The sequence below is a fragment of the Sceloporus occidentalis genome, unplaced genomic scaffold, assembly GCF_023333645.1.
Source record: "Sceloporus occidentalis isolate IW3139 unplaced genomic scaffold, rSceOcc1.0.p SCAF_38, whole genome shotgun sequence".
Classification (NCBI taxonomy): domain Eukaryota; kingdom Metazoa; phylum Chordata; class Lepidosauria; order Squamata; family Phrynosomatidae; genus Sceloporus; species Sceloporus occidentalis.
The window spans coordinates 4,164,476-4,178,424 of record NW_028317018.1 but is presented as its reverse complement, the minus strand read 5'-3'; positions in this window follow the sequence as shown (position 1 = coordinate 4,178,424).

The window sequence follows — 13,949 nt, the reverse complement described above, 5'->3', positions numbered from 1 at the left end:
TAGACAACCTCCGCTGCTGCCGGCACTGTTGCCGAGGCTTCTATAACAGAGCATCGGCGTGAAATAACCTTTCAGTGCTCCACCATAGAAGTCCCAGCAGACTTCAAATGCTCTGAAAAATATCCCTTGTCTTATATTCCGGTCGTCTTCTAATCGGACCTCAAATAGAGGTCTGATTACAAAACTAAGATCCAGATCCCCCGCAGCACTGGGGGTATAATGGTTTTCTGGGTCATAAGGGGCATATAGTGGGCTAAAAGGAATATCACGGAGGCAGAGTGGCATATAGGGGTGCGTTAGAAATATCTGAGGGCAGAGTGGCAAATATGGGGTTAAAAGGCACATCTGGGAGGCAGAGTGGCATTGTAAGGGGGTATAAGGCATTGCTGGAGGAGCAGATGTGCATAACTGGGGGCAGAGTGGCAAATAAAAGAGAATAAAAACCAAAAAATCATTTTTCTCAATCATAGTGAATATGGATTAATATTTACTAGTAAAACTTTTCTAATAGCCTGAATATAAGAATACCCTTTCTTTTTTTTCTAAATTAATATTCAAATTTTGGGGGGTCGTCTTATAATTGAGCAAATACAGTATATTCGTGTTATTTACAACAGTGTTTACAGAATAGCAACCATGGCCCAATCAGAATGAGCAGTCTGAACTTAAAAATGGTAGTAAGAGTGATTCAACTGCACGACTAAGAAAGACTTACAATTGTGATCTACTGTAGATTGCAACTGTACAGACAATGCTACACAGATCAATAGGAAACATTTTCACATAAGCGATTGAAGAGTATCATCACATCTTAAATGGATTCATTTTAGAAAGAATTTCTAGACAATCCAAAATTATGTCCAGGCATTTTTAGATGGGTCAAAATTAATTTTAAGCATTATATAAAGTAAAACAAATGCCCAGCATAGATACTTTACCCTTTTGTCATATTAAATGTATTAAATATATGCCAGCAATAAAGGGTTAATGCTTTAAACACATATCACTGTTTAATACTGCAAGTACTGCTACAAAATTATTTAATTGAACTGCCTGCTACTAATTCTTAGTGTTTTGGGTTGACACCAATTATGTAAATATACCTGTATAAGCTTCATGCTAGAAATATATCATTCTTACTTAGGGAAGATCCAAGACATTTACAATTGTTAAATGACATCCCAGCCATCATATGCACTTTAAGTTGTCATATAGTCTATTTTCCAAACAAGGGGTTCTACAAAATTCCCTCATAGCATTTGCTGCTTTCCACACCCTCTAGCTAGATGGCCTGCAAGAGATATGTTCAGCCCAAGCTCAAGATCTGGCTAGGGTGAACGCTGCAACTGACCAGTGGCAAGAACAGTCAGATCATGAAGAAGGAGGAGGACTGCTGTTGCAGGACGGCCTCTTCTATGTCATTTTGGAAGGATGCATATTAAAGTACTTTAATTTGCATTGGGGGTATCCCACTATTTTGTAGCAAGCAGTTTAATTAAATTACTTTGAAGTAGTAGTAAATCAGCAGTTAACCATATCTAGGGGGAAATAATACTGATTCAAACGCAGCAAAATGTGTTTAAAAAATAGAACTCTTTCAACGCTGGTACAGATTTAATTATTGAGATAAAATAAATTAAACATACAACTTAATAGTATAATTATACAGTAGTTTATACTTTAATACATTTCATATAATTACTAGTTTAATAAGTGGGACTTATCAGCACATTTTATTTATAGAAAAAACTAAATTAATGGCGATCACTACACAATTTAAGACTTCTTTAACATAATTTGTCATTTGCTTTAATGACAAATGAATGTGCACAGATTTGCATTGATTTTTTTATACTTGTAGTGGAATCATTGCTTACTGTGCTATGAATAAGTATGCGTGATTGAGTGAATGAATGCATATCTGTGAATTAATATCTGTAAATGAGTGAATGAATAAACGCGTGTGTGATAGCATGGCTAGGACGCCACATGGGGGAAGTTTGAGGCTAGGATTCTACAGGCATGCTGTTTGGGGGCAAATATGGCATGTCCTATGCTTCCAATCTGGGTGTTGGGCAGGTCCTGGGGATACAATCCGGATGCCAGGACTGATATGATATTAAAGGGGGGCAATATGCAAAGGTGTGGGGGCATTAATTCGCAAGAGGGTGCTGGCTGGGGGCGTCACATAAATTAATACTAAAGGGGGGCTGGGTGGTGGGATAAATATACAATGTGAGGCTAGTTGGGGGCAATACACAAACGTGTGGGGGCATTAGATTGACCACATCGCCATGTTTTCCAGGACACATACCTTTTACATATTGCTGACCAGCCCAGATAAAATCCCGCCCTGCAGAATGGGGGATGTATAGACTCATGGAAGGGAACCAATCAGTCACATATACATTCCCCATACTGCAGGGCAGTACTTTATCCAGGCTGGCGACATCAATACACAAGGGGGGCAGTTGGGGCCATTAAATAAATTAATACTAAAAGGAAGGGGCAGGCTGGGGGAATAAATACACATAGTGCTGGCTGGGGGCCATACACAAGAGGGCAAGAACACCAATGGGGGGGATCAACGACAAAGCAGTGTGGAAAATAGTTTTTTTTTTATTGTCGTAGCTTAGCCTATCTGGATGTGGGTGTCAGTATTGCAGAACCTGTCCTGGTGTGTGCCGTGTGGCAGAGCCTGTCCTGGTGTGTGTGTGTTTGGTCGTCCATGTGGCAGAGCCTGTCCTGCTACGTGTGTTTGGGCGTCCGTGTGGCAGAGCTTGTCCTGGTGTGTGTTTGGCTGTCGGTGTGGCAGAGCCTGTCCTGGTTTGTGTGTTTGGGCATCCGTGTGGCAGAGCCTGGACTGGAGTGTGTGTATTTGGTCATCTTTTTCCTGGCACTTTATTTACTGTAGAAATAAATGTAAGTATTTATTTTTTACTTATCCAGAGATAGAACACTCTCCTGAATTTGTAGTCACTTCAGAGGAGAAAACTTTCTAGGGCCAGAAATCAGTGAAAGGAAAAGTAAAGGTAATGTGTTATTTACCATACTTTAATCTGCATATTTTATTAAAAAAGATTAGCACTAAATTGTGGCTTCATGCGTCCCATGTATGATGACTGTTTTTTTAGTGTACGGATGTACCCCCAATCCCTTTACATAAGATTATATCCTATACTATCTGCCTAGCACTGATGTCATCTTTATCCAGTGCAAATGTAAGAAATATCCACTGCAAAATAAATTTAAAGCAAATCAATTTGCGTAATTTAGCTCAGCGCTATCACTGAACTATTACATTCAGTGAAACTACTGCATCACCTAAGAAATCAATATTACAAATACACTGTTATTATACTACAAGGCACCAAATTGGGCACTCTGCCATCAGTGAATTTAGGCAGCCTAGTGTACTGTAAATTGCAGTTTATTTCAGATCACTGTGTATTTAACTGTACTTTGTGTTTCATTCTTGCAATTTTGTATTTATTCAAAATACATATTTTCTTTGCAAGCAAAAGTAAATGCCCACCAGAATTCTGGTAAAAGAATGTCCACAAGACAATTTGTTGCTGTTTCTATTTATTGCCAAATTAGTTCCTTGAAATGCTGAAAATATATATTTTCAGTGATTTGTCACTCTGTTATATGGTGACAGATGGACCATTTAACTAGGAAATAAAAAAAAGACCACTATTCTGGGTTTACTGCCTACTCACATACAACATGTATGTTCTCTGAACCCTGGGGATAGCCATCTGAGAAGATGATATGTTTTACTTTATTCTTACTTCTGAAGGTTTCCTTACATAAAAATGACAAAGGGACTTTTATGAGTCATTTTAGTTTCTATGGCAATAACCAATTGGTGCTCATTTTTGTGTTGCATGATTAAATAATTATTTATAGGACTAGTTTGGGCATTCAGTGCCACTGGAATTGATGTTCCAGATGCTTAATTTAGTTACAAAAGTGTTAAATTCAGTAGAGTAGCTGGTACCTTCAACTGACACATAACTATATTCCTTAAAAAAACAGTAGCGTCTCCCAGTGACTAGATGAATGACCAGAAAGACTTTTAGAAAATACATACTGCCATCTTGTTATGGGGGCTCCTTGTTAAAAGGAAACCTTCTTGACACCCTACTCAGTTTTTCTTTTTAAATCTAGTAAAGGACTGCAAAAGTCACCGTTTAATTCCAGGCTTTAGTATTTGTTTTTGTATCTTAATCATTGACAGTGACAAGAAAAAGTAAGTGAACCCTTTAGAAATACCTGGTTTTCTTTATTAATCGTTCATAAAATATGATCTGATCTACATGTAGGTCATAAGTTTATACAAACAAAACGTGCTTAGGGTAATAACACACAAACAATGATAATCTTTCATAGAACACATGCATTAAACCCCTTTATAAGGTGATTATGTTTAGCTGTAATTTTATTCTAATTTAGTGTACCCACTAAAGTTGTTTTTTTCCAGGACAAGAAGGGTTTCCTTTAGATACTAGACCTGTGCATTCAGATTCGTATGAACTGCAAATTTACCAAATGGTAAATTGCCAATTTGTGCAATGCCCCTAAAATGAGGACAGAGGCCCGCAAATTGGACAAACAATAATCAAAATAATTTTTGGCTGAAATTTGTTGGCCCGCATCCACTTTCACTCTCTCACACTCTCAAATGGAAGATGGCTGATTGAAGATGGAAGATGGAGAGAGGAGAAGTTAGAAGACAAAAGTTGATGAGGAAGAAGATGCGGTAGCAGAAGTGGTCAGCAGAAGCAGAAGTGGTTGGCAGAGAATGTAGGGAAACATTTATAGAACGTGAGAGGGAGAGTGAAAGAGAACATGAGAGTGAACAAGAGTCTGAGAGAGTAAGAGAGTGAATGTGGGCACCAGGCAATTTTATTTCAGAATTACAAATGCCTCTGAATTTATGGCCGAACCAAATGGGCAGGGAAAGAAATTCCTTGCCCAAAATAGAATGGGTTAAAAACAAACAGAAAAACAACCACAATCTGTGTTCAGCAACATCTCCAGAGTACAATGATACCACTCATTAATGGGTTTATCGGGTTGTTTAGGGTTAAAAGGCCCAGTTTTTCAAACTGGAATTTTGACATGTGGTCATTATGCCCCATGTCCTGTTTGGGACATCTTTGAACCTATCCAACTTAATTTAACCCAAAAACTATTTATTTGTGAAAACTTGAGACCCATGGGTAGTTCAAATGCCAGTATTCTAACTCTTTATATGCCAGGAATTTTGTGAAGCTATAGAGCTAATTTTAGGACTTGCTCATGTGGCAGGCTGCATATTTTTTATGGCTCACGTTGATGTGCCAGGGAGCAGTTGTCTGTGTTGCTCAATGCCTTGACATAGAGGCATTACAGCAACAACGCTTGGGAGAAGAAAGTGATTTTTGATCGTGCCAGGAATGTCAATTGTCGTCAATGGGATGTATTTCCGTGAAGAAGTGATCCGTGTAGCTGCAGAACAAACCTGCACAGTGTTAAGCTCAGCCATATTGTTAGGATGTCTGGTGTGAAATGCTCTCTTGAGGTAAAGGCTAATTTTCTTTTCTTAAAACCATTCTGTTGTAGATTTTTAGGGTCATTGTTCTGCTGCATTACACAGCTTCTTTATATCATACGATTATCATATCATTATCTTGTATGATACCTTGATAAACGTGGGAACTCATTGTCCCCATGATGATGGCAAGCTGCCCAGGCCCTGAAGCAGCAAGGCAGCTCATGGGCGTAGGAACCGGGGGGATGGGGGGGACAGATGCCCCCCAGTAACTCATGCGGGGGGACCGATAATGAAGAAATCCCCCCCCAGGGCCGTAGGAACCCCCCCAATAGAAAAGACCTCGAGGTGCGGCCCGCGTAAGATCGGCAGCAAGGGCATCCGATCTTACGCAGTCCGCACCTCGAGCCCTGCTACAACAGAGGAAGCGGAACCCAGAAGAGTTCACGTGACATCACATCCTGCTTCCTCTGTGCAGTACCAGAGAACGCAGAGGGAGGCCGCGCCCCCTGCTGAAGTCTGTGAGCGGCATCGAGGAGTTGCAGTGCAGGTAAGGGGGTGGGGAGGGTGTTTGAATCAGTATGCGTGATTGAGGGAATGAATCTGTGAATGAATGAGTATATGAATGAATCAGTGTGTGTGTGATAGCATGGATGTGTAAGTGCTGGAACCTAGGCATGATGGGACTGTGAATTCTGTTAGCAATCACACTCCTATCATGCCAAGTCAGCCAGTACATGCTGAAACCTAGCTAGCTGCCCCCCTTGTGTATTGATGCTGCCAGCAGTATGGGTTCTACACATAACTTACAACCACCCTGTACCAGCATGTACTGGCTGCCTGGGTAAGATAGGAGTGTGATTGCTGTTAGCAATCACACTCCTATCATGCCAAGTCATATTGCTATATTTTTTTTGTCCAATTGTGGTGTGTTGCTTTTATTAAAAATGTGAGTTTTTATTATTATTTTTAAAGGTGGGGGGTTATTTTCGGTTTTGGCTAAGTGAACCGTGAATGTTTTGGTCCAGAATTTTCATTTTGGTGCATCCCTAGAATAAATAGAACTATTTCATTTTTAATTATCCTGAGTCCTGAATTTGTAGTCACAAAACTTTCTAGGCCCAGAAATCAGTGAGAGGAAAAGTAAAGGTTTTGTGTCATTTACTCTATTTTAATCTGCATATTTTATTAAAGGCCATATTTTCTCACAGTGAAAAATAAGCGCGGCCCGCGCACGTATACAATTCTGATGAAGTGGCCCACTGCAGAAAAAACTTGGACACCCCTGGGGTAGACAGCGAGAAGGGGGGTAGGGAGAGGGTAGCTAGTGAGAAGGGGGTAGGGAGAGGGTAGCTAGTGAGAAGGGGGGGTAGGGAGAGGGTAGCTAGTTAGAAGGGGGGTAGGGAGAGGGTAGCTAGTGAGAAGGGGGTAGGGAGAGTGTAGCTAGTGTGAAGGGGGCTGTAGGGAGAGGGTATCTAGTGAGAAGGGGGCGATAGGGAGAGGGTAGCTAGTGAGAAGGGGGGTAGGGAGAGGGTACATAGTGTGAGAAGAGAGGGTAGCTAGTGAGAAGTGGGGTAGGGAGAGGGTAGATAGTAAGAAAGTGTGAGAGGGGGGAGAGGGGGTAGATAGTGTGAGAAGGTGGAGAGGGGGTAGATGGTGTGAGAGATGGGGAGAAAGGGGGGATCTGATGGGGGAAAATGCTGTCCCCCCAGATTTTTAGGGGTTCCTACGCCCATGAGGCAGCTCCCTCCACCATACTTCACTATTGTGGTGATGTTTTCTTCTGGAGATGCGGTGCTCTAATTATGCCATATGTAGTGCTGCATGTTCTTCATGAGCAATTCAATAATAATTTCTTCAGCCCGCAAAACACCTTTTGAGTAGCGTTGTGGATTGTGAAGGTGCTCTTTGGCAATCTTTCATCGAACAGCAATGTAATTTTGGAGAGCAGCAGCTTCATGTGTGGTGTCCTGCCATAGACTCTATGCCTGTTCAATGTTTTGCATATTGTAGACTCATGAACAGAGATGTTACCCAGTTCCAATGATTCATTCAAACCTTTTTTACCTCCTTGAGCATTGCATTGTGGCCTTGGAGTCATCTTGGCTGGGCACCCACTTCTAGGGATGTTAGCCACTGTACTAAATAGTCTCAATTTATAAACAATATGTCTAACTGAGGACTGATGAATTATATGTTAACTATTTGTGATTGCTTTGTAACCCATTCTAGCTTTACGGAAATCAACAATTCTTGATTGTAGATGTTCTGAGATTTATTTTTTGTGAGGCATGGTTCAAATAAGCAGATACTTCTTGAGAATAGCAAAATGTTTGAGTGTTTAGTTTTTTATGTCAAGGTAGCTCTAAACCACACCTCTAATCCTGGTTCATTGATTGGACTTCAGGTTTGATAACTCTTGACTCCAAATAGCTTTTATCAAAGTGATTAGCCAGGGGTTCCAATACATTTCCAACCCACATTGTGAATGTTTGAATGATGTATTCAATATGGTCAAGAACAGATTGTGTTTATTCATGATTGTAGCTTAGATAAAGATCATAAAATATTTTAAGACAGATTTATACATAAATGCTGGTTATTCCAAAGGGTTCACTTTTTTGACACTGTAGCTATAACTACTCAATCAAATTTCTATATTGTCACAATCAAATGCTTTTTACACTCCAGAATATTATTTCTTTAAGTGCTAAACAATTTATATGTTTCTTATTTTACTGGTAAGTACTTTAGTTACATTTTTGCAGACCGACATTTTAAAAAGTCAATGTTTGTTTCTTACAAATTTCCACCTGTTCTGATTAGTTATTTTATGCATAGTCCACTCTATCAAACTTGAAACTTTGCATAAAATACTGAATAAAACATTTAAATGCTGTATATCAGGGTTTAAATACATATTTAGCATATAGTAACATTTACACTTCTGGAGCTAGCATTTAGATAAATAATTTATTGCACTTGTTACTTTTAGTACATTAACACAAAATTTTACATACATTACTCTATGGTACACTTGATCACCAGATACATACACTATATGGACAAAATCAGGTGTTTCAATCAGACCAATAGCAATAGGTGTATAAAATCAAGTACCTAGCCATGCAGTCTGCATTTACAAACATTTGTGAAAAAAAATAATTTATGCATGGTACTGTGATAAGATGCCACCTTTGCAATAAGTCAGTTTGTGAAACTTCAGAAAGGCATAATAGGCATAAGGCCAAGCTAGATATAGGATAAGGGCAGGTACTCCACGGTCAGCTGTAAATGGTATTATTGGAAAGTAGAAGCATTTAGGAACAGCAGCAACTCAACCATGAAATGGAAGATCACATAAAGTCACAGAACAGGGTCACCTAGTGCTGAGGCACATGGTGCATAAAAGTTGCCAATGCTCTGCTGATTTCATAACTGAATGAGTACCAAACTTCCACTGGCATTAATATTGGCACAAAAACTGTGGGGTGGGAGCTTAATGGAATCAGTTATCATGGTAAAGCAGCTGCTTGCAATGCCAAGCACTGGATCGTGTGCTGTAAAGTTCATCACCACTGGACTCTGGAGTAGAGAAAACATGTTATGTGGAGTGACAAATCACTCTTCTCTCTTTGGCAGTCTGATGGGCGAGTCTGGGTTTGATGAATGCCAGGAGAAAATTACCTGATTGCATTGTGCCAACTGAAAAGTTTAGTGGAGTAGGGATTAGGGTATGAGGCTGTTTTTAAGGGGTTGGGCGAGGTCCTTTACTTCCAGTAAAGAGAATCTTTATTCCTTGAGTATACCATGACATTTCGTACAACGATATGTTTCCAACTTTGTGGGAACAATATGGGGAAGGTACTCTTCTACTCCAGCATGACTGTGTCCCAGTGCACAAAGCAAATTCCCTAAAGATGAGTTTGGTGTGGAAGAACTTGACTGGCCCACACACTGGCCCTGACCTCAACCCCATTGAACACCTGTGGGATGAATTGGAATGGAGATTGTGAGCCAGGCCTTCTTATCCATGCTTTACTGGATGAATGGGCAAACATTTACACAGAAAGAATAAAAGCCAATGGAAAGCCTTCCCAGAAGAGTGGAAGCTGTTATAGCTGCAAAGGGAGAACCAACTACATTTAATATTGATGTATTTAGAATGCAATGTCAAAAAAGTCTCTGTTGGCCTAGGGGCAAGTATCTCAATACTTTTGTCCATATAGTATATTATATACACAAAGACAGTAGTAGAAGCATAATTAAACACTCATCTACAGACATCAGATAAGCCAGAAGGCTTGCTTTTTCCTCAGAAATCTCATGGTGCTGCCACAACCACAAGGGATTCTAGGTATGCACATGCAAATAAGGCATACAAAAAGATATACACAAAAGGAGTGCAGGAAATTAACCTTGTATATGCCATATTAAATACACCAAATTACCTATGCTCTGTGTTGAGCTGAGCCTATAACGCATTTAACTAAAGTTTAGATAACATTATGTGGCATCGAAGGCTAAGAAACTACATTCAGTATGTTGGTTTAAACAGAATCTTGTAGATCATTCAATACAATAACTTACTCCAAGCAGTCCTGTATTTTTGGGCATATTGGTGCTGCTGTCGCAGATAGCTGCCTCAGTGTTCTCCTTTTGAGGGCAGTAGGTATCATAAGCCAGGTAGGGAATTCCTCTGATCTCCCCTGACCAGCTCAGCAAGCTGTTTAGTAAATGTAGGTCTGGTATCACAAGGTCTCTATTTGGGTAAGGTGGATGGATGGCCACAGCCCCATGCTTTGATTTGAACACCTGAGGTGCAAAAAAATGTTCTTTACATTTTATACATTTTACAAATATTGTACTGTTTACCTACATCCTGACTGTGAGAAAACAGATGTATGTGTACATGTTTCAACCTGGACTGGTAAACCAGAATCTGGACACTGATGGAAACCAATGGTTATAGTGAGAACAAGAACCTGGATAATGAGAGCTGGAAATTGTTCTTAAGAACCTTAATACAAGGAGTAGAAGTTGGCTTCTTGCACAACAAGAACCTGGATATGGCCACAAGAAGCTGTCTTTTGATGCCCACCTTAGAGTTAGAAGTGCATGTAAACCAACTTTTCAAAACCCAGGGATAAGACTAGTGTTATTGGTACCTGAGTGAAGTATTTCTTCAACAGCAACCTCTCTGGTAAATAATACACACATAATAATACATATACTCACTCTAACACCATACACTAACAAACACACTCATATATTTATGCATACATTTACACCCATCCCACTCTTCATCTCCCCTCTCCCAGGGGCCACTAAGTTTACCTCTGACACCATCCTCTGACACATAAGCTCATGTTTAATACCATACACGTACATGCATGCTCACACTATACTCTTAAACACACATGCATGCATATCACTATATGCTCACGCACATGCTATCGCTATATGCATGCACACACACTCACGCTAACACCATACACTTATGCTAACACCATAAACTTATATACACACACTCTCTGATCTTCTCCTCTCCTTCTATCCCTTTGTCTCACTTCTCAATTATTTGACCTTTCCCCTTTCATCCCACAGATAGCTAGCTTACTCACTTGTCCTCCCTCCTTCTTACCTTGCACATGGAGCCATCATCTTTAGTGTAGTTTTCCCTCTATGTTCACGTTGCTGCAACTACCGTGGTGTCATGCAACAAGTGTCACATGACTTAACTGATGCCTCTATTAAAGGGCACCTGTGCCCACTGCACCCACCTTAGCTTATGTAGAAAAACCATGAAAAGTAGATCCACCCTATGGAGAGGACCAGACAGGACCTAGCCACAAGAATAAAAAACAGCAGTTTTCAATGCAGCTATTTCCTTTTCTAGCGGTATGTTTTTAACATGTCCAGACTGTGATTGTAATTATTAGGGTATTGTGTAAAGAATAGTAATTTATTGTATTGTAAATGTAATGTTATATAAACTCTTATAAACACGTGTTTATTTCACACACATAACCTAACCAAGATGGAGTGAAAGTTATTTAGCCAAAGCACTGTTTAATAAAAAGTGTAATTGATAGCACTCACCTAAGCAGTCCTTTAACTTAAGACCATATGCTTTTTTAGGTGTATAGTGACTGCTAATGCACAGGTTTGGTGCTTATATAGTTAAAACTATTACTACCCCTTTAAAATTACTCAATAAATGAAAAACCCAATGATTGATGACATGTGTTACCTATTCTTTGACAGGACGCATATTCAGCAATACAAAATGGAATTAGAGGGAATCATTAATGTTGACTAAAACAAAGAATAGATGGATGGGATAATATTGAACCCCCAGTTATGTCACATGCTTGCTATAAATCAGCCACATATACATTAAGTAAAAACAATACCATAACCTATAGTATTGGCTTCAGAATCAATCATTTCAAAATGTATTGATGTCATAATTTTTAAGAGTATTAAATGCATACATATAGCTAGTGGGTAAAATTATTTCAAAAGCTTTGGCACTGCATTACAACAGGTTCCTGTAATCCAATTTATAAAAGCTTTTTTTAAATTATTGCATGAAAAGTGATTTTTAAAAATTATTTCTTTGTTCAATTTGTGTTTTAACAAACCTATTTTTCCCCTCAATGCTATGAAATCTTTTACTGAATTGCTACTATTGCTAGGATATGTAGACTGTAAAAGTATAAAACGGACTCTAGCATAAAATATTAATAATTACTTTAATATCTATATATACACGAGGGATGGGATTACAGCTTTTGACCATGGGATAGCCAAGTGGTCCTCCGCCCCCTCCCTGTCTAGATATAAACACAATCTTTTCAGTGCAATCTAGTTAATCCGCACTCACCTACCCAGTCATTCATGTACATACATACCTTAAATGGACAAAAGTATCGGGACACCTGACCATTACACCAACATGGACTTTTATGCATTTTAAATACATAGACATTAATATGTAGTCTCCCCCCACTATAACAGCTTTCACTCTTCTGGGAAGGCTTTCCACAAGATTGTGGAGTGTTTTTGTGGGAATTTTTGCCCATTCATCCAGTTGAGCATTGAAAGCATTGCATTGTCCAAAATGTCTTGGTATGCTGGTAGTCATAAACAATATGTGACAGGCTAGACCCACAGAAGATGGGCTCATATGCCATAATTATACTGAGACTGGAAAGCAACTTTGCTTCTGAACAAACCCCTATGATTTGTATTTACATATTCCCTTTTTTGTCATATTGCTTTTATTGCTTCCTATTTTTCAAATTCATAAATTGCATTAGTAAGGCACAGAGGCAGTGCCATAATAAGGCCCTCAGGTGCACACAATTTCCCTTGCCTCTCAAGTGCACAGCGAATGTCTTGCTCTATGTGGTGGGAATTGCTGGAAACTTTGGGATCATAACACTACTGAGCACCTACCGCCATTTTACAGTAGCTTGTATAGAAGATAATTATATTTTATGGTTATGAAGCATGAGGAAATACATGCGATGCAATGTAATTGGACACATGACCTGTGCACCATGAATGTTGCTGGTTTCCCTATTCTTCCTGCATGGATGTGTATGTGAGTTGTAAGTAAGTACTATTTGCCAGTGCTAATGAGAGTTGCCTTTAGTGAAATTGGAGTTCCCTCCAGGGAATTCAATTTTGCTGTGGAATTTGCTTTAGTAGACTAAAGTGTGATAATGTTTTCTGGTGAACTGGACGCAGGTTGGACCCTTGTTATATTGCAATACTATGGCTAGTTCTATTGCCAGTGTATATAGCATGCGGGATTTAGCTGCACATTTTATTCTTTAGGGCATATATTACACTGCCTTGTGCTTCACTGCACATTTAAATTCCATGGTTCCCCAATTCGACTTGGAAACCAAAAAAGTTTCAGAAGATTTCTTAAACTAAAAACTAGATTAGTAGTTCGCAAGATGAGTCATTGTCGTTTAAGTATAAATAGAAAATCTTGCCACTTTGCATAACACAGATTACATAAAATATAAAGAATGAGATAATAACCAATTCTCTATGTTTTTGTGTTAATCTAGATCTCAGCAGACCTTTAGGACTGTCAGTCATCTGCTTTATCTTTAATTCAAGGACAGATTCAATCCAAGACAACGAAATGGCCATTAAAGAAATAAATCTAATTTTATGAAAATCTCATACAGTACGTGGTATTCATTTTAAAAGATATTGGCTATGGAATAACTGCACAAAAAGCTGATATTTTTTCTGGGTTAATTTTCAGTGTATTTAAGTGAAAACTTATTAAGTAAATACTTGGTTAAGGGTTTTTTTATATGTTTGTTTGAATATACGTTTTAATACGTTTTCTTTGAATATAATGAGAATCACTTCACTCTAC